The 22,392-nt window shown below is 41.9% G+C and overlaps 1 protein-coding gene across 1 annotated transcript in view; it reads right to left on the bottom strand.

The window, feature by feature from the left end:
• The window catches only part of Dusp16 (dual specificity phosphatase 16), a 72,241-nt gene extending 51,608 nt beyond the window's left edge, over positions 1–20,633 (bottom strand). The window contains exon 1 of the mRNA XM_074076029.1: positions 20,182–20,633. The gene's annotated coding sequence lies outside the window, so the exon portion shown is untranslated. The remainder of the gene's footprint in view (positions 1–20,181) is intronic.
• Positions 20,634–22,392: the final 1,759 nt, after the last annotated feature.

Raw genomic sequence — 22,392 nt, 5'->3', positions numbered from 1 at the left:
ACTTCCTGACTGACAGTGCCTGTGGAAATGGCCACCTAGGTGACACTGTGAAATTATTCTACCATGATAAATCTGAAAACCCTATTCTGCCCCTGCTTTGGATGAGCTTATATAGGCAAAATGAGCACTACATTCATGTTCAAGTTTCACTAGTCAGGTCACTGCTTATAAACTAGAAGAATGAGGTGTAATAAAAGGTTGAAATAAGCTAGGTGTGCTGGTACATACCTGTAATCCCAGCACCTACAATGCTGAGGCAAGAAGTTTAAGCCACCCTGGACTACTTAGACCCTGTCTCAAAAAAATAAAGCAAAGAAGAACCTAACAAATGTGGATTCTGAATATAGGGATTATGATTTCTTCTATGGGTTTTATAATTCCCCAGTTTACTCATACTTGTGTTTATATTTGCGGATGGTGCTGGTGAGTGAACCCAGGACTTCAAGCACACTGACCATGTGCTCTAGCACTGAGTCACGCTCCAGGCCTCTAACTTTTTTTTACATCAGTCAATCCATGTCATGTACACACTGTTCAGAGGAAGATGTGGCAGGTGCGGAGGCCTACTCTCTGAGTTAAGCAAAAGTAATTTTGTATGAATCACTATTCAAAATGGGTTTTAATACAGTTTTCATGGAATTCATCAATGGGGAACAGTAGTTTAAAAAATAAACATGTTTAAAATTTAATTACATATCCCTAAGACAACTATATGACAAGGTACAAGGCATTCGTATGTGCCATGGTTTGGATATGAGGTGTCCCCCAAAAAGGTTCTCTCATTTGTTAAAGGCTTTTGCCCCTTGCTGGTGCATAAGATCACTGAGAAGTGATTGGATCGTGAGGGCTCTGACCTAATTAATAAGTTATCCCTTGATGGATCCGTAATACAATGGTATTATCAGCAGATGGTGGAATGTAGGAAGTAGGGCCTAGTTGGAGGAAGTAGGCCCCTGGAAATAGATACCCGGCCCCAACCACTTCCTGTCTCTCTCTGCTTCCTGGCCACCACGAAGTGAGCAAACTCCTCTATCACAGCCTTCCACCATGAGGTTTTCTGCTCTGCCTTGCCTCAGGCCTAAAGCAACAGAGCTGACCAACCATGGTGTGAGACCTCTGAAACTGTGAGCCAAAGTATACCTTCCCTCCTCTCAGATGCTTGTCACAGCAATGAAACACTGAGCACCACAGTCTGCAGCTCATATAAAGCAATGTAAGTACATGTACATAGTTCAGCGCAGGACAATGTTCTTTTTCTAAATGTAAAATTATAAGAAAAATCGTTTCTAATAAAATAATCTTGCTGCAGGGGAAATGTAGTATAACGTAGACCATAGGATTGCCCATTATGAAAGCCAAGGGCTTAAACACTAAAATATTTAATTTCACCATCTCATCTGAAAGTCCATAGCGTAGACCCCGGGAATAATGCCCACAAAACTCCACTGTTTAAGCCCCCACTGCTGAGATTCTCAAGCAGGTTCAAAAGAAACCTGCTACCAGGTAGAGTGCCTGTTTACCAACCGCAAAGCTGTGAGATCAAACCCCAGTACCACTGAAAAATTTACAACTTTTTTTAAACTGCTCCACCCAGGAATTTCTCGTTACTTTGGAAGGCGTAATCACCATTACAGAGCACACAGCCTTGAATTTCTCCCTCTGATCCAACCCAGTAAACTTCATTTAAGTAAGAGGCTGATGGAAACCAGTATGTGGGCTTCCAGCCAAACAAACAGGTCACATTAAAGACCATCCATCCCCACCCTCCTCCGTCAGTTTTCACTCAGAACATACCAGCCATCTCTCTTGCACAATGGATTCTAACTCATGGCTCATTCACTTACACAAGTTTTTCAGCATCTATATTATATAAGGTTTTTTGCTCAGACACCTTTGGAGACTACAACTTTCTCTTATTTCATAAGAGAAATAAAAGTTGTCTCAGGTATTTGCAAGGTCCCTGTAACAGTGCTGTGTGAGCATGCAGGACAGAATTTCAGAGGCAAAGTGTGGAAGGCCACAGGAGGAAGTGCTAAATCTCACTATTGAGGCCTTACTCTGATGTCCCTCTCCAGCTCCTCGGGGTGCTACACGGTCTCTTTGCAACCACAAATAACCTCTTGTCAAGGGAAGTCTGAAGGGAGTGGGGACACATCAGCCAGAGAACTTTTGACTAATTCTAGAGGCAACTTCCCTTCAGCTAGTCCCTGAAAGCTGGTGACTTCCTGCCAGGAACCACTGAGCACAGGTCATCTTTAGGAGGCAGACAGGTTGCCAGTTCTCATCCTAGCAATGACTTAGCAGAGGGGAAAGAAGAAGGGGAAAACAGTTCATCTTCCCAGACCCCAGGTACACAAAGTCTCCTTCCCTAACACAACCACAAACACGAAGAGGAGAAGAATAAAAGACACCCAGGCCTTAATACTGGTGGTTATCTGACAAGAGTACACCCACGTACTTCTACCTAGCAGCATCACCTCCAAAGCATAACCATAGGCAGGAAAATAACAGAACGGTTCTCACTAAAATTAGATAATTTTGTAGAAGGCACAGTGAGGCAGGAAAATGTCATAAATTCTCAGGAACTGGTTGACCTATAATGTTGTAGGTGGAAGTTGACTTACATGGTCCTCAAGCTTTACAGTGTTCTGACCACCTCAGTGACAAAACTGGCCTATGTCTTCCTAACAGTTGTTTTCTAACTACATAGGACCCATCACAAACCTTACAGAAAAAGAATGGGGAAGAAAGCTGTACAGAGCTATGAGGTCTAGAACAGAATGGAGATGTGAGAGTTGGAAAAGCTCACACAAGAACTCCTAAAAGAATGTTTACAGCAGCATTACTGATAAGTAGCCCAACAGTCCCAACTGATGAAAAACAAACTGTGGTAAATTCATACAATGGAATACTACTCAGCCATAAAAAGGAGACACCATGAATGAATCTTGAAAATGGTACTAAGCGAAAGAAGCCAGACAGACAGGCCATATATTAAATGACTCCGTTAGAGCTGGTGGCATGGCTCAAATGGTAGAGTGCCTGTGCCTGCTTAGCAAGTGCATGGCCTTGAGTTCAAGCACCAGTACTTTCAAAAAAACTCCATCATATGAAATACCCAGAATAGGCAAATGCATCAAATGCATAGAGACAAAAAGTAAAGTGGTAGCTGCCAGAGGCTGACAGAGTAGCAAGCAAATAGGGTGTGATGGCTAACATGTACTGAGTTAATTTCATAGGCAATGAGAGTGTTCTGGAATCAATAATGGTAATGGCCACAGATCTCTGAAATACGCAATTTAAAAGGATGAATTTTATGGTTGTAAGTTGTATCTCAGCTTTTTTATTTTTTATGCACTAACTTACTTTTTTAGATGAGCTCTCACCATGTTGCCCAGGCTGGGCCTCCAACTCCTGGGTTCAAGCAATCCTCCTGCTTCATCTTCTCAAATTTTAAAGGATAAACTTTTGATAAATGATTTTGTACCTTAAAAAGTGTTATATGTATTTTTAAAAGACAGGCCAAAGGGGTTGAAGCATGGCTCAAGTGGTGGAGTGCTTGTTAGGCAAGCTCAAACCCCAGTACTTAAAAAAGAAAAAAAAAAAAAGGCAGCCCAAGGAATTATTCCAAACGAAAGAAATTAAAAAGACACACAAAAGACACATGACAAGCAAATGTAGCACACTACCCTCAAGCCGATCCTGTGCGCAGTGAACTGAACATTACTGCCCCCAAAAAAAGCTGAAACCCCAATTATGTCCTAAAGGAAAATGGCCATGTGGCTTTGAGGAGGTAATTAGGTTATGAGGGTAGAGCGGTTTGATAAAAAGACTAGTATTTTTGCCTAGCTGCTTTTACAACTATGTCAAAAATCAATTGACCCCTCACACCCACTAGGATGGCTACTATCAAAACAACAGAAAATAACAAGTGTTGGAGAGGACACAGAGGAACTGAAATACTTATGCACTATTAGGAGATTACAAAATGGTGTGTATACCACAGAAAAAAGTATGGCTGCTCCTAAGTTGAAAATAAAAGACCACATAGACAGCAACTCCATACGTTACGTGTAGTTCCGCTTTTATAGACACCTTTCACGACATCTAGGAGCCCCTTTCTATTTTTGTTTGCTAAGAACTTTCATTGTGAACAGATATAAGTCATAACAAAGGCTTTCTCTGCACCCACGAAAATAGTCATAGGTTTTTCTACTTTTTTATAACTGATGCTGTAGATACTAATTTTTTAATACTATATCAAAACATTTTCATACATCCATTCTATTTAGAAAGTCTTAGGGCTGGAGGTATGTTTCAAGGGGTAGAGCGCCTACCTAGTAAGTACGTAACGAGTTTAAACCCCAGCACTGCCAAAAAAATTATAAAGTCTTATTCATTGTGCCATAAACCATGGTCTAATCTGAAGTTACTCTAATCACAGAGAAGAGGATGAATGACACCTAATGATAGTTTACAAGTTATCACTTAGGCAAAGTTGTGTGATAGTTTCAGTCACATTTCCCACCAAATACAAAATGTATCAGAGAAATGGTGACCAAATCACAGTCCTAGTCCTAGACGCATTTGGTTCACTCTCATGCTTAATATGCAGATTGTGAATCATCTAAAAGTAAAAAGAACTTCCATTACAAATGGCGTTGATGTTCTAATAGCAACACCATATACTTTTGGAAACCAAAAATAAAACTGCGGTAGAGATGTTATATAATGCATGGGTAACGAAAACATCCAAGAGCTTGGTATATAGTATACATTTATGAAATGCTATTCTTTCAGAGGAAATTTTACACCCTTTTTGATAAGTAATTACATTAATGAATTCTAGTCTACTAACCATCACCCACAGGATAGCTGTATCTTTTTTCTTCACCTGTGTTCTGGTGCTTGTGTTTTTCACAATTCAATGACCACCTTATGATCAGAGGACGGAGTGTGATAGGGAGCCCCAAAGGACCTATGTAGAGCCACCAAATACAGTTCAACCCTCAGTTCACTGTCTGAACATTGTGCAGCTTCCCACAATGCAGCTTTCTGAAGTGGCTCCACCCTCTGTATTACCGCCCTCTTTCACACACCCAGCTGCACTGAGTACTTTGCTAGAAAAAGGACTGAAGATGGTCCATCAACACCTGGCATCCAGATGACACGAGTCCTCAAGCACAAGGATAAAGGTGAACTAGAAGTCTTGGGTTCTACCAATGGCCTGCTCATTCTGAGTCACCATGCACAATTCTCCCATTGCTACTGAGTTGGCTGGAGTAATGTTAGTATGAGAGCATTTAAGTCATGGCATCATGTATGGCAATAATGCATGACAATTCAAATAAGCCCCTAAAGACTGGTTATCTAGCAGTATCTATAAGATGCAAAAATAAATAAATAAAAATATCAAGTACTTGAAACCTAAACGTGACTCTAAGCATATGATAGCAGAATTCATAGCACCCCTCAACCTCCTCAACCATCACAATTACATTACCTCTTCCTTTTAATCACCACAACGATGTCAATATCTCTGTGAAAGTCCTGCACAAGCAAAAAACTGGGCAATATTTCTTTAAGAATTTAATACTTGAAAATACAACTATTCTTACAGAAATAAATTTCCCCTGAATTTGGACTAGCTTTTTTCTTTGCTCCATGCCTTTAAAGCAACAGACACACTTTGCAGTGAGCTTTTTGGCTTCTATGTTCTCATAAATGTGAGAAAGTTTAAAACCAGCAAGCACTCCTGCAACTCTCCAGGGTAAAGTACAAGCTCTGCCACTCTATCACAGACCCACTGGAAGACTTTCACACAGCAGCAGTTAAAGAATTAACCTCTGGGCCCAGGATTTGGAGGTGATCATAACAGGAAAATGAGTAAGATTAAAAGTAGAAAATCAAAGATCCACTTGGCCTTTTGCCAGACAGCTGTCTGCTGGCACTGGTAGCAGTGAAGATGTATCAGCCTGTGAGTTAGATATTACTGAGGCTCCAAGGAAACTGTAGGCATTAGAGGTCAGGTGGTAAAAGGTATACTGTGACAACAGTTTGGGACTGGCAGAACCCTCAGATTTTCTAGGCTACTGCCTAGCTTTAGTGATAAAGGGGTGGGAGAGGACAAGAAGGAATCTGTGCCCTTCAATCCTCTCTGGAGTAGGAAGCGATGAACTAGGCACGCTGTGGGGTTACAGCCAGTGGCGGGGAGACTGCTCTGCAGTTGCTATGTTTGGTTTTGCACCCCTGTCCTTTATCACAGCTGGTCTATAAATTGTTTTAAAAAGCTGATTCGTATTTTAAAACTCCCAAACAACAACAAAACCCAAACAACTTCTTTACTGTTTTTACTCTATTCCTCCTAGAGTAGTTAACATGAAAGCATAAGTCACAGCACCATATGGCAATAATATACAATAATTAAGTGAGTTGCTTAAAGACTGGTTACCTGTCAGTATCTATAAGATGAAAAAAAAAATAGACCAGGCACGATAGTGCAGGCCTGTAATCCCAGCACTTGGGAGGCTGAAGCAGGAAGATCCTGAGTTTGAGGCCAGCCTGAGTTACACAGTAAGATCCTATCTCAAAAAACCAAGGGTAGGTGATACAGCTCAGTAGTAAAGCATAGGACCCTATGCTCAATCTCTAGCACCAAGATAAAGAAATAAATATTAAAATACTTGAAACCTAAAATTAACTATAAGCATATCATAACAAAAGGTGCAAAGGATTTACCAAGGCAGGTCTCCAAAAACTACATGCAAATGGATGACAATTACAAGAAAAAGAGGTTAAACATCATTAACTCTAAGAGAAATGCAAAACAAAGCCACACAAGTTAGCACCTCATACCCATCAGATTGGCCATTATTAAAAATTAATCAGTCAGTCAATAAATACAGAAAATAACAAGCACTGGAAAGCTTGTGCACTCTTGGTGAAATCATACATATGGCAGTGCCACTGACATGAAAACTCTGTAAGTTCTTCAGAAAATTAAGGCAAACTACCATATGATCCAGCAATTGGCACAAGTAAATGAAGCTTGAAAGCAGAGTCTCAAAGAGATAGGTGTGCACCTGTGTTTCCAGCAGCATTATTCACAGTAACCAAGAGGCAGAAGCAACTCAAATGTCTATCCACTGATGAAGGAACTTTTATAATGTGTACTCACATGTAACAAATAGACTATTAATCCGTGCTCCAGTGTCGGTGAACCTCGGGCACGTTATACGAAGCAAACAAGACACATCCTGTACAATTCCATTGACGTGAAGAATCCAAAACCAGCAACTTCACAGAAACAGAACATAGAATGGTAGGCTGCTGTAATGGTGGGTTGCGCGGACGGGCCGGGGAGAGAGGAGGAGTCACAGAGCTTGCACAGTTTCAGATTTGGAACATGAAGTTCTGGAGGTCTGCTTCACAGCAATGCGAATACATTTAACATTACTAAACTATACATGTAGAAGTGACAAAGAAGGTAAATGTCGTGTTGTGGCTTTTTACCCAATAAAAAACAAAGAGATAAAGAAAATGACCATAGACACTTAGTTTTTCTTACTGTGTTTCTCTTCCAAACTTCCATATTCTAAAGGTGCCAAGACCAGCTCCAGGACACTGTCATCCCTGGATGACAGCCAGCCAGCACACTGCTCTGAAAGTAAGGAGGGTAGGGCTGCAATCACTGGAGAGAAGACCGCATAGTCAGGAGAATCTGCTTACAGCGGTCGAGGAAGGTAGAGGCAGCTGGAGGTTCCCGGCAGAAGAGCCCTCTAGGACAAAGGCAGTATATCCTCTATGATGCTTTGGTTAAGCCAGAAAGAGCAGAAATGGATGGAGATGGTGGCAACACTGTAAGCTCCTGGATGGCCAAGGCCACACATCTCTTTTGCATCGCTTCTGGTACCTCCCTCACAGAAGCCACTAAGTAAATATTTGTTCGTGCTAATGACAAGGACATCGTTGGTAAAGAATGGATCCTTTGTCCAGAAAACTGCCTATGAGGCTCCCAAGGCAAAGTGCTCATTTAAATAAATGAATGAAGGTCATTTCTATAATTAAAATCTCTACTAACTTCATAATAACACTTTATTGAAACTTACACAAAACTGCTTTTTCTTGGCAAACAAATACTGTATTGCCCAATAAGCAGGGTTTGGAAATACCTCCCAAAATATACTAGAGCTCTTTAAACTAGTATCACATTAATTACATTCTATAAATGAAACAACCACTGACAGATCCAAAATCATACAGGCCATTTGTTACAAAAATCACTTGGGTCTATCTTTCAGTTGGGACTGTTGGTAGACAAGAGAAGGGGTTTTCCACTGCACATGACTTTTATTGTTGGTTATAAAACCAAGAAGCCATAAAAATCAACCTTTCTGAATATTTACATTAACAAGGTTCTTAGTCACTCACAGGATGAAAAATAAAAACAATTGTTTTAAATTATATACTTAAAAGAATTTCCATACAAGGAAAAGGTTTCTAACCAATATTTAGAAATTCTGTGGTAATGAAACTGCACATTGCCCCTAAGCTGTTAAAAGTAACTCTTAAGTATATGTTTATATGCATTTTTACTCTCAAAAATACATCCCAAATTGCAAATGTCTTTTGCATTCTGAAATTAATTAATTAAATTAATTGCAGTTATCTCAAAGATTTTCCAATACTGATAAGCCAAAAATAAAACCTAAATCCTAAGATTTTTGTTGGGTATAAGATTAATATGTTTTTAGACTAAGTTACTTTAACAGATTCTTCTCTAAGCATAAAAGAGTTGGGAATTTGTTAGAGTTGGAAATATGATTTTCAACTCGCTGCTTATCCAAATTCATACAACCCTGCTAGGAGTCCATAAGGTACCAGATCATCACTATGAAATGGGATCAGAATTCACTTTAATACACCTGAAATACTAACCAGCGTCCTGCCTCATTCAAGTAAAATTTATTTGCAACAATACACAAAGGAACCACCTTGCTTTAGCTGTCCTTTAATCTTATCCAAGGCAAACCATCAAATGCCCAACAAGCAAAACCTCCAGGTTTCTCACAATAGTGCCTAAAATATGTCCTATGCTGGATGAAAAGGCATTTCCTCAGAGCGCTGTACTCAGGGTATTTACAGACTTAGGCACATGTGTATATGTGTCTTTATTGAAGTAAAAGTACAACTGCTTTTCATTTCAGTGGAAATTTGGCAAAGTAATGTAACTACCAAAAAGCTAAAACCTAAATTTAGCTTTATTCTCCTTTACCATCAGGATCTTTATTAGATACAACCCAGTATAAAGATAATTAAACAGAACCAGATATTTTCATATCCTGTCTAATCCTGTCTACTCTTCTAGTGACAATAAAATGTAAAGTGGTCAGAGGATAGTATAAGAAAAGAGGCAAGGATTTTAGAAGTAAATTTACCTCAGAGATTTTCAGATGCCACATTCTTGTTTTACAGTTAAGAAAACTGGGGCTCAACTGTCTCGAAATTCTCTCTACAACTAATTAAACAGGTCTGAGTAATTTTCCCCGAAAATAAAAAAGAGAACGGAGCCAGCCTTGTTTTGAGAGGAGCACTGAAAACAGACTACTCTGCTTTCCTTTCTGCATATCTGTAGCAGACTCCACAGATCTTTTTCCTCTCCCATGACAATGGAATCCTAGTGTCATCCTGAGAAGCAGCGTGCCTCAGCCTACAGACGTTACTAGATGCTGGCTAAGCCGATATGGCCATCCCATTCCCTTAGCCATACACCAGTTTCCCCAGTCTCTCCTGCTAGTGGGGGCAGTCTTGTGAAATAACTCAAGCAAATGAGACACAAAAAAAAAAACCAGATAGTTTCTCCTAAAAGATTTTGGTTTTCATTAGGCAGGTGCAAGAGTAAGGACTGTTGCTGTGTCCCCTTCCTTCTTCCTACCTTGAAAAGAGATGTGATGCCTAAAAGCTAGGCAGCCATTTTGCAACCTGGTGGCAACAAGTCACAAAAACAGGCATGAGGATAGTAAGTAAGCATGAGAAGATGGCAGAGCCAAGGGCTGGAGAGAGTTGAGGGGTGGGGGTGGTGCTTAATGATATTGCTGAGCCAAACTTGGGACCACTTAGCACCAAACTCTGACTGCATAGGTAAATAGTATTTTATGGTTTAATGGGTAAATAGTATTTTATGGTTTAAGTCTCTACTTTCTGTTAAGTACAGCTGAAAGCAGTCTTGAGTTTTTAAAAACTGTTTTTCCCTGGGGCATGCTGTGATTTCTCTCTCTCTCTCTCTCTCTCTCTCTCTCTCTCTCTCACACACACACACACACACACACCCACACACACACACCCTGCACTACATGAGACTAAGTGACAGGATTACATTGCTCCCAGATAGTGCAGGGATGAATTTGCTTACTTTCAGTCACAATACCTTAACCATACAGCTCTACTAAAATAAGAAGACATTAGGAAAAACTGTTACTTAGAACCATGAACCTGAATATGGACTTTGATCTTTCCTTCTGCCACCTCAATCCTTTTTTGGAAATGAGTACCATACAAACAACAAGCTGATAAGTGTTATGTCTCAACTAAATTCTTCTGTCTCCTTTAACCCTCACTTCTTGCTGGTAAAGAAAAAAAAAAAAATCACATTTCATTCCTGAAGTTGGAGCCTCAGCCCTAACCCAGTAATATTGTTATAAAGTGACCCCTGTACCCAAAGCTTAGAGACTTGCCCAAGTCCTCACCAACTCAAGGCACTGCTGTTTTCTCTACCACAACTAAACATATGGGATGTAATGACACAATCTGAGTACTGGTGAGACATTAGAAGTCTCACTACCCACTACCTACGTCAGTTATTTTATGTTACTTTAACTATTTGGATGGAAATCTTTCAAACATACTCATCTCCATGATTCCGGTTGCACCCACCCCTGTACTGCTCACCCCCATTCTTCCAGTGCCCATCCAGCATGGGGAAGGGGGGGACCCTGTCCACCCTATCTTCCTCTGCCCCCTCCTATTCTTTTCTCCACTGTCCATAGCCCAGTTCTGTTTATAGCTGACCACAAAGCCTACTTCAGCCACTCTTCTCTTGCATTTCTTCACATAACCTCATTTGTCTTCTGTCATCCCTCAGCTTTCTAAAAGGAAAAAAGTGAACAGCCTCCCCAGCTGGATGGAACAAACTGCCAGAAGCACTCTTTTCTCTCAATGATGTGATCTTCTCTCCCCTCGTCATGCAAGGAAAGAGTCACTGAGTTTGAATGTAGATAAAAATGCATATACATTTGTGTGAATGTATGGGCTGAGGGCTCCTGCCTCCATCTGCTCTTTACCTGCTCTCTCTGATGCTACAGACCCCCACACCATTCTGGTCTCTGGGTCACCTGGCTCATCCCACACACTAGGCGTATCTGTTCCCTTCTCCTGACAAATGAAGCCATTAGGTGAAAGCATTACTGAGGCAGATGTGAGACTGCTGGGACTAGATGCACTATTTTATACCAGCAAATGGTAATGTGTGATCCAGAATGGGGTTGGGGAGGACCCCTCCAGGGATCTCCACATAAAGCTATTTTTTGGGAATACAAAGGTGTTATTTGCCTTTTTCTGATTCTCTCATGAGTGTGCAACAGTGATGATTATCACTGGGACAACTAGTGAAGCGTGCCTGCATATTTGTCACTCCTATCAATCACTTAAAAACCAGTTTCACTTTAAAATGTCCTTGATAAAACAATAAGTCATTAATCTTACTAAATCTCAGCTCTTGGAAGCTTCGTCTTTTTAACATTCTGTGTGATGAAATGAGAAACACCTGAAGAGCTTCTGCCACACTCCTAAGATGCCTGGTGTGCAGAAAAGTACTTCTGTAATTGTTGACTTACAGGCTTTTTTCAGAGAATCCCATTTTGGCTTAAAAGAACAACTGGCAAACAACTTATAGTTAGTCAGGCTTGAGTACTGGTAGACATTTTCTCCAAAGTGAAAGAAGCAAGCCTCTCTCTTCAAGGAAAACTGACGATACTTGTTGCCAATGATAAAATCTGAGCTTTCAAGATAAAATTACAACTTTGAAATGCAAATACACTACCAAGATCTTAATCATTTTCCAATTCATAAACATTTTTGGATTAGACTAATGATCATCTTAATAGATATGGTTTGTTTAATGTTGTATAATCAAAGTGTCGACATTCAAAAGATCAGCGAAACTCAGTACACCATTATTTTTCCAATGACCAATTCAGAATATTACAAAATCACCCACAGGTCAAAGATCCATTCAAAGTACCAGATGGACCAATAGATGGTTAGTTAATTTTACAGAGCACAAAAAATTCATAGACACAGTCTCAGATACAACACTGCAAATAATCTTTAAGAATCTACCTCTTACTGAGTTTTGGTATAAAAAAGAATATTCACAATTATATGAAAAAATTACTTAAAAATACTCCATCTTTTTCAACTGTGTATCTGTGTGTAGCCTGGTTTTCTTCATATATTTCAAACCAAAACAATGGATCAAAACAAATTTAGTACAGAAGCAGCTATTCGAACCTGCTAGCTATCTTCTGTTAGGTAGTACATTAAAAAGAATAGCAAACTGCCACACTATTAGTTTTTCAAATTATATTAACTTTTAATATAAGTTTTTCGGGGTTTTGTTTGTTTGTTTTTTGAGACAGGGTCTCATTGTGTAGTTCAGGCTGACCCTGAATTCACAATCCTCCTACCTCAGCCTCCTGAGTCTGATATTAAAAACATGCACCCTGCAAATGGCTGGTTATTTTTGAGTAAATACTTTCAACATTTCTCAGTTTTAATTTCTAATATATTAAATACTGACATAGTCTCCATAAAGATATGAGGCCTTTAATAATTTTTAAGAGTGTAAAGTTGTCTTGAGACCAAAATATTTAAAACTACTGGCTTATACCACCATTTAAAAACAAAATCACTTACAGGCTGGAGTTATGGCTCAAGAGATAAGAGTACATGCCTAGCAAGTATGAAACCCTGAGTTCAGACTCCAGTACCACCAAAAAATTGTGTGTGTGTGTGTGTGTGTGAGAGAGAGAGAGGAAGAAAGGGAGAGAGGGAGAGAGGGAGAGAGGGAGAGAGGGAAAGAGGGAGAGAGGGAGAGAGGGAGAGAGAGAGAGAGAGAGAGAGAGAGAGAGAAAGAGAGAGAGACAGGCACCTTATATGAACCAGAAGGTCATGGCTCCAGTGCTAGCCCCACTTTTTTCTTTGGGATTTGATAAACTACTTAGTCTCTCTAAGTAGTTTATATATATATATATAAACATTAAAAAAGACAGAAGTATGTCAAAGCAGGTACCGTAAACTACAAAGTATGTAGTTTTAAGCTCCAAGCTGAGTTTTAAGTACTTCTTATGATGTTTTTACAAAATTTTCCCTATCTTAAAATTTTGTTACTAAAAAGAGAACTTACAGGAAATGCAAAGTGGAGATTTTTTTTTTGTTTCCAAAGTGGAAATTTGCAGTACTGGGGTTTCAACACAGGCTCTTGTGCTTGCTAAGCAGATGCTCTACCACCTGAACCACTCCTTCAGCCTGCATGTGGAGATTTTGATTAGCTAATTAGTTCAAATGTCCAACCACATAATTTTACTATGTTAAGTTTCTTCCTGCACAAGTTTAGTTGGCAGCACACACTTTAACCTTTTGTCATATTTCAAATAGGTACAAATATACTTAACGCCAGCATCCCCATTCCTCAGCTTCAACCTGTTTGCAATTTGCCAGTACTGTTTATCTCTCACTTGTATTGGGTACCTGTCCTGAAGTTTTTCAAAACAAATGTTGGCCATCATTTCATTTTGCATATAAATACATCCACATGCATCTTTAACAGATGAAAATTTAATATAAACACAATACCATTATTATAGCTGAAAATGTTATGGTTATAACTCTTAAATATCACCTAGAACTCCATATTCAAATTTCCTGCTTGCCTCAAAAATAGGTCTTTGTTAGTTGTCAGTTGGTTTGTATTATCAATAGATCATTCCTACCAGTTGTTTTTCTATTGAACCCAAGATCCTTAACTAAAGCTAAGAAGGAAGAGGAAATATGCCATGCTTCATAGCTCACCTACAGTTTACAAAACAGTCAAGAGCCATCCTCCTGAGCAGTGCACTTCTCCACCAGCCAGGTAAGAAACAAAACACACTACAAAACAGGTCAGCATGTGACACATACACTTGAGTATTCTGAGGAGTGACCAGAAGAGGACCCAGCCCAGCTGCTCAGTGAGGGAAAGAGCTGTTAGGCCGTGAGCACAGAGGTGACAGGAAATAACCACCACCATTTCGGAAAGGATGAGGTCAGGTCAGCCACAGGGTCAAAGCTGGAGATGCGTGAGGTCACCAACCAGCTCAAGTGCCAGTATTCTACTCAAATGACAGCCAAAAAGACTGAAAGGCAGGCTGCAAGTCAAAACTCAAAAAGCAGTGCTCTAGTCTAGGGATTTAATGGAATCCCTATAAAGAGTAATGGTGGTAAAAATTAATTCAATTTATTCAACAAATATTTCTCAGAACATGAGTACTGGGTACTACTGAGGATATAAGCTGTGTATAAAAACTGACACATAATGCAAACAGTAAGTAGCATATATTTCTCTAACATGCCTATTAATTTTTAGGGTAGGAATGACACACTAAATATTAACTACCTTGCCCTAGCACTACAAGATGTGCTGCATCTTTTTCTGTGAACTACAGCTTGCCACCCCCCCACCCTTCCCACAAATATAAAACAAATGCTGAATTCTACTGGCCTTCCCTAGTGTACAAATCAGATTACCTTTCATCACACAAACCACACATCCCCAGCAGTTATACCTACAATACTTTTCTAAACGAAATAGTGTAGAAGGAAATTGAGGGGACACTAAGAATTTCGTGCCTCATATTACAGTGGCTTTTTTTTTTTTCCCCATAGGCTTGTCTCAGTGTGTCAGAACATGGTGGAGTTGAAAATCAGGTGCACACAGAATTATTTTTGAGAGATTTGGTCCTATAGAGACATTCACACACTTAATAGAAGCCCTTCTTGAAATCCTTTACCTCAATTTCACCTATAAAAGGGTTTTTTAAAGTTTAAAACTGCAAAAACAGTGGAGAAAGGGAGGGAATGTTTTTGTTAAAGAATGCTTGTGAAGCACTTCATAAATATGAAAGACACACTGATTATTTTAGTTGACACTACAAAGGACATCTTCAAAATTAATAAACCAAGCAGTCAGCAACCTACAGTAAGAACACTTTTTCTTTGGGTTTCTAATGTTTGTAGATACAGGGGAAAAAACAAATAAGCATAAGACAGTACATTCAGTGAGACCCTAGCTCCCATTAAGGAGTTATACGTACTAAGCATGCAGAGCACAACACAGGCCAAATTTGCCATTCCATGCAGACAAGACCTGGAAAGGTATCCTCCCTTACTCTGTTTTACATCTCTATCTGGTCACTAAGCCAACTAGCTTCCGTATGCTATCTATACCCCTGCTTTTGTGTGTTCTCCTATAAGGTGCCCTCTAAACAAACTGTGCTTGGTATAGCAGCACTGTCATTACTTGTCCTAATGGAGACTCTAACTTAAGCATATAGTCAAACAAATCAAAGTCAAAAAAGGCTGGACACCAGTGGCTCACTCCTGTAATCTCAGCTACTTGGAAGGCTAAGATTGGGAGGATCACTGTTCAAGGCCAAGCTGAGCAAACACTTTGTGAGAGCCCCCCATTTCCAAAATAATCAGAGTAAAATGGACTGGAGATGTGGTTCAAGCAGTAGAGCACCTGCTTTGCAAGCATGAAGACCTGAGTTCAAATCTCAGTCCCAGCAAAAAAAGACTAGCTAAAGATAATTAATGTGGAGGATTCTATTCAAATTGGTTTAGAATGAACAAAACATTAAAGTTTCAGCATTAACATTATTCATCAGAATATCAGACAAAAAGGGTTATTCACAGAGTGGCAGGACTGTAACTAGCCCTCTGTAATTTCCCTGATCGTTACTTTTCACTACTGGTCACTCTCTGACATAGCTCTTTTCATGTACTGCTTACTTGTCTGTGGCCACTTCTCCTGGCCCTTACTGTTTATTGTCCTTTTGTCTTCTCCCACTGGACTGTACATTCTATAAGGGCAAAACCTATGTACACTGTATGGGCAGTGTATAGTACTCTGCAAAAGGTCAATGTCAATTTGTGAATACACAGAAGGATGAATAGCTTCCCCTTTCAACCTCCTCTAAGCCCCTTCCTTCACACACGACACCCATCTTTTAAGGCCACATCCTGAAGGTTATCTCCTTGAACCTTCCCTTCTCTTTCCCTTTGTACCATAAATTTGGCACTCACCAGCTGTCTAGTATTTGTTTAACTTTGCACACATATATACCTGCCTTACTATTCTTATAACCTGCTCTCCTTAAGGGTATAGACTTGTGTCCCCAACTTTTTGTATCCATTTAAATAGTATACCCTAATGAATGACTTGCTTAATTTTCATCTGTAGTTAATTCAGAAATCTAGTTAATTAGGTTAATAATTTCAACATTTTATAATTCATCCTTCTCTTCCAAATAACTCAAAACAGGCCATAAAATTGCGAAGGGTCCCCTCTATTTTGAATTTATTCTTGGAAACTTCAAATTTTATAGTCTCATTTTATAATTTATTATCAAAATTTATCCATCCCACTCCCCCAAGATTAAAGTTCTAATATAATAAAAAAAAAAAAACCTTGAGGCTTTTTGGTGTAATGAAGTTGCTAATCCCAACCAGGACAGTGTGAGGTTTCACCACCCCACCTTGTCTCTGAGGTATCCTGGGTATTTTTCCATGTACGCCTCTCTTTCGGGTCCCATTTCCTTCTTTACTGGCCATGCACCTGGCAAGCTGTTAGTATTTCTTTGTACCTGCCTCACTCATTGCCCTTCGATCCTCCTTTTGAGCACCTTGTTTCCTCCTTTATTTGATTAAATTTCTAACTCCCCTAGCTCAGTCAGTCTGTGTAGCAGAATGGCCTCTTCAAGTCTGAGCCTGCTGCTTTAGTTCACCCAACCTTTATGCAGCTCCCTTCATAGGGCCAACCCTCAACCATCCAGGCTAAGGAAGAATATAAAAGAAACAGATTAGCCACAGCACCAGGAATGGGGGGAAATGACATCTGGCTTTCTGAATGCATTATGTGTAGCTTTGAGCAAAATTTACCTTTTTAATTATGCTTTTGTTAAGTCAACATTAGTAAGATTTTCTGTTATGATGGTGGATATCAGTCTCAATTTTAAAATTTATGCAGTTAAAAAAAAACTAATCAGGCATGAACTGGGATGAAGTCTCTTTAGTTTGTTCCTTCAATCTGTTTTCTGTTTCCCTATTATTCTCCTCCTTTTCTTTGGATTCTGATCCAAATGAGTTTATCCCATATTAATTTCCTTCTTCAAGCTAAAGTATGTTTTAGATGAGAAGTAACAAACATTTTTAAAAACACTCAATGTCCAGTGAACTTTTTAGTCAAGGTAATATATGATAGAAAACTCTGTTTCTGCTAGAAACTCCAGGAAAATCTGGGGTTCTAGATGAATTACACTGGCACTTGTAGCAAATTATAGGTAGTAGGATTTTATGATTGGTTTAAAAAAATAGAAAACAAAATAACATTGGACAGCTATATAAATCTGTTTCATCAATATATTAATCCCATATGCTGAAAATTCTATGAAATTAAATTTCCCAGTACAGACACTTAGAGAAAACAGCACCAAAAACCTCACATCAGTCCTGCTCCTTCTCCTATACTAAACTCTGAAACGTTCTCAGATCTATTTTTTTGGAGGGAGGTGCACCATAAGCCAGGACCTACTCTTAAACCCGGATCTTGACCTCACTTCCACTCCCAACCATGCCACAAATAATTTTCCCATGTATAAGAAAAAGGAAACAGATTAAGCTAACAGGAACTCCTCTTCTGCCCTCTTATCAGTTACTGCCATTAAGCCTTTGGCCAAAGAGAACCAGAGTCCTCCCCCTCCCACTACTTTCACTGTCCAGGCACTCGGTTACATTCACCCAGCTGAACCAAACAAAAAGGACTGCCCAAATTGAAGAGGGCACAAAGGTAGTTGGTTCTGCAGCTCTGGTCACCCCCTCTGTAATATGCATTATCTGAAACACTTATGTAAAATAATTACAATTTTAAACCAAATTAGATATTTTACTATTGAGCTCCTGACTTCCATACCTTCAAATTAAAACCTTTTAAATATCATTGGCACACTTTACACATTTTCTACAATGCCTGAACCAACTTATCTACCCTGTTACTAGAATCCAAAATAAACTTATTTCTAATTTTCTCTACGTGTGGAACTCTGACAAGTGTAAACGATTTTACCTAAAAGTCCACTCAGGCTGGAGTTATTTAGCTCAAATTTTTACATAAGATGTTAAATGTTAACCCCAAAAAAAGTATTTAATAGCAACCTTTCACAAAGTCTTCAAACTCAGTAAATTCCACGACTTTCTTTTTAAAAACAAAGACCAAAAAAAAAAAAAAGAACCTTTCACAGTGCCTAATCACATGTTGACTAAAATACTTACATGAAGCCATAAGCTCTTCCTTTTTCAGTTTGCTTCTCCAGGCTGCTGCCTTCCCCAAATACAAAACTCCACAACCCTTTGTAGTAAATGACAGCCTCCCAAACTATCCACCTATATATATATTTCTCAAGGAAGTAATTAAAAAGTAATTAACTCAATTGGTTGGTAAACATTCTTCTTTTAAAATTTTACCTTCCCTTGAAAAATCTCTTGGTGCAGATGAAACAGTACAACTCCATTGAAGAAACAGTTGTCACCTATATGACCTGTCCATCAGTTAAAAGGGGCTTAAAAGGGGCATTTTTCTAACAGACTCGGTTCCCCAAATCCAGTCTTTTATGAAGAGTAAAGAGAGGGGAGAGAAGAGAGAAGAGCAGAGCAGAGCCTCTTCTCTACCTGGCACCGCCAGGAAGACAAGAAACATACCTGGTCATTTTCTAAACAGGTTTGATAGGTTTGGTTCACTTGTAAGAGCAGAGTATTTACTTGGAATCTCTTAAAGCAAAGTGGCAGTCAGAGCCCCGGGTAAATAAAAACTCCGGAGAGCTTTTCAGCCCCTGCCTGGGGCGGGCGCCGCGCAGCCCAGGGCGCCCAGACCCTCGCCAGGTTCTTCTGCCCACCTGGTCCCACAGGTGAGCGCAGGTGTGCCTCCTCCGGGCACCCCAGGCCCCAGGACTCCACCGCACCAGCGATCTGCGCAACAGACGTGCAGAAACGTCTCTGCGACCTGCAGTACCATTCATTTCACCATCTTCTTGTGCCTTCTCAGGTTCATTGCCAGTTGCCTTAGTTTAATGTCTATTAGCATCAACTAACTGCACTGTGATTTTCCCACGCGTGCACACGACGTCCTTCAATGTGACTTTCTTATTTCCCCTCCCTGCTCCCGCCCCCCCCCCCCCACACCGCCAGCTTTCTTTAGGAAATCAGCCCTGCATCGGGAAACTTAGGTTTTGCACATACATTTATTTCCCTCCGGGGGATTTCATTACCTGAAAGTGCACAGGAGACACAGACCCTTCATGTCACTCTGGGATTTTTTTTTTTTTCCTCTCTCTCTCTCACGTTTTAATTTACGGCTTGGGTAAATTAAAACAGTCACTGGCGCTCCGGACCCCAGCACCACGAGCGTGAAAGTTGTTTTTTCCCTTTTTTTTTTTTTTTGTTAAGATCGCAGCAGTAGCGTCGCCCCCCAGGTGGCCTGGCCGCGGGCGCCAGGGCGCACTTGGGATCGCGGAGCCGTCCGGTCCCGGGACAGCGGCGCGCGCGCGCGGTGGGACAGCGACGCCCGCCAAGGTGCCGTGTCCCCGGCGGGGCCCGGCCGAGCGCGCTCGGCTCGGCTCGGCTCGGAGCGGCTCGGCTCGGCTCGGCTCAGCCGGGGCACCCGGACCGCGACCCGCGCGGGCCCCCAGCGCGGCCTACACCCTGCTCCCCACGCCCGCGCCGCGGCCACCCGCACCCCGCCATACAGTCGAGACCCGCCGCGACGCCCTGGAGCGCGGGGTCCCCGCAGCCCCGCACCCCGCCGAGGCCACTCACCTCCCGAGCCCCTCGGAAAGGGACACAGGGGTCACGGCGTCGCCCCGCGGGCGCCCTCGCCTCCCGGGCTTGCGAGGCGCCGCCGCGGGGCCGGGAGGGCGGCTGCGCTCCCGCTCGCGTCCCGTCGCGTCCCGTGCCGTAGCTGTCGCCGCGCGTCCCCTTCTTCTCACTGCATTATCTTCTGCTTCTCTGAGGGCCGGGCGGGAGGCTTGGGAAGGGCCGTTTGCAACTTTTCTCCACTCTTTCTCGTCCGCCACCCACCCCCCCAGGTCAGCAATCCCCCCCCAAAAAAAAATGTCGAAAAGGGTGAAGAACTCGGGGAGGGAAAAGTGCGGAAAGGGCAAGGGGAGAGGTGAGAATCACAGTCCCAAAATAGAGGCAAGCCCCCCAAACGTGGGTCACAGACAGAGGGGGACAGGCGGGGGGCGGGGTGGGGGTGGGGGAAAGAGAAAGAGTCGCTGGTCAGGAAACTTCAAGCGCGGATGAGGTCATTGGTTTAAAAATAAAGAGATGGCGTCACTTGAAACCAATCCCAGTGAATGAACTCAGCGAAGCCCGGGGGGAAAGGAGGAGACAGGCGAGAGCAGGGCGGGGAGCGCCGTGGGGGCGGGGCCAAGAGCGTTGACCACGCCCCTGCGCCGCTTGTCACGCCCCCTACCCCCCACCCGCCTCTCGCCGCCTGGTTTCGGCTGTGCGAGAAGGGGCGGGTCACGTTCTCCTCTAGGGTTCGGCGGGTGTGCTGGGAGGAGTCGGAGGCCGCGCCTCGCCCCCGCCCCGCCCGCCGCCCGGCTCCTCCCAGCAGTGCCTGCGCGCCCCCGGCTCGCGGCTCCGGATCCCGCCTGGGTCCCCGGCCGCGCGCGCACGCGCCTCGCCGCTGCGCCCCAACAGGTAGTCATGGAGGTCCCCGCACCTCTCCTGGTTGTGCGGTTAGTCGCCTCGTCCCGGAAAAACGCAAGCAATGATTGGAAAAGTGACAGTCGCTCTTTAAGAACTATTTCCAATCCTAAAGGCAAGGCTCTGCTCTCTTGGGACAGAGAAGTTACAGGTAGTTTTAGGAAAACTCGCACCAGTGTGGTCTTTGAAAGCCCCCTTATCCCTAAGTTATTTAACTTTGATTAAACATTTATAAACAGAATGAGTATAAGCAATCTAGAATTCTTTAAAAAATATTTTCTACGTCGGGCAGTAGTACTTCTTAAAAGAGTCAAGATCTTGTTGATTTCGCTCCGCTCCCCTTGTGCATTTTTTAATTTGAATTTATTAAGACAGCTTTGTTTTGAGACATTACACACTTTGGAGAACTGGAAACCTGAGGTGGCGACAAACTAGGACTGGGATCGCTGACGAGGACAATGGGAGCTTTATTCGAGTGTTCTTTGAGCATTTGAGCATGAAGCTGCTTCTACTCACGTGGATATCACATAACAAAGATGTGATTAATGACGGAAAGGCACATAGAGGATGGCTCCGAGAGCCAGAATTTATGTGTAGGAATAATCTAGCCCTTAAAAACATTCCTTCCGAGCCAGGCGCCGGTGGCTCACGCCTGTAATCCTAGCTACTCAGGAGGCAGAGATCAGGAGGATCGCGGTTCGAAGCCAGCCTGGGCAAATAGTTCACGAGACTGTATCTCAAAAAACCCTTCACAAAAAAGGGCTGGTGGAGTGGAGTGGCTCAAGGTGTAGGCCCTGAGTTCAAGCCCCAGTACCGCAAAAAAAAAAAAAATTCCTTCTGCAATATCCCCAATTAGGTACTAAAGGCACTGCGTTATGGGATATTATGTGGACACTAGCAAAAGCACTAAGAAGCAGGTTTGGGGTAGGCTAGAAAATACATACGTTAATACTTTCCTGCCTTAAAATCCTGCAACAAAAGTGCCTCGGTTCTGATTGGTAATCATGTAAGGGAAGTATGGACTTTGCCTCTGGGTGCTTTCAGGTCATTTTTCAGAGGAAGAAAAGGGGATGGGGACAACTGAGCACTTCAAGCTCTACCTGAAGCCTGCAGGCCACAAATGCACACCTGTGTCAGACCGTGCCTTTGACCTCTCAAGCCTTCTGCGCTGGGGGAGCGATCTCTCCCGCGGCTCCCTGTCCTCTGGTGGCAAGGAGAGGCTACTGCAGCTTTCCTGGGATTTCTTAAAAGGAAATGCCTAAAAACCTACTAACCATAGACCTGCTGTTTTTAGGACAGCTTGGAGGAGGTAATTGG

This window comes from Castor canadensis, chromosome 6 (genome assembly GCF_047511655.1).
Source record: "Castor canadensis chromosome 6, mCasCan1.hap1v2, whole genome shotgun sequence".
Lineage (NCBI taxonomy): Eukaryota > Metazoa > Chordata > Mammalia > Rodentia > Castoridae > Castor > Castor canadensis.
The sequence above is the reverse complement of the archived record's forward strand: the minus strand, read 5'-3'. Positions and strand labels throughout refer to the sequence as shown.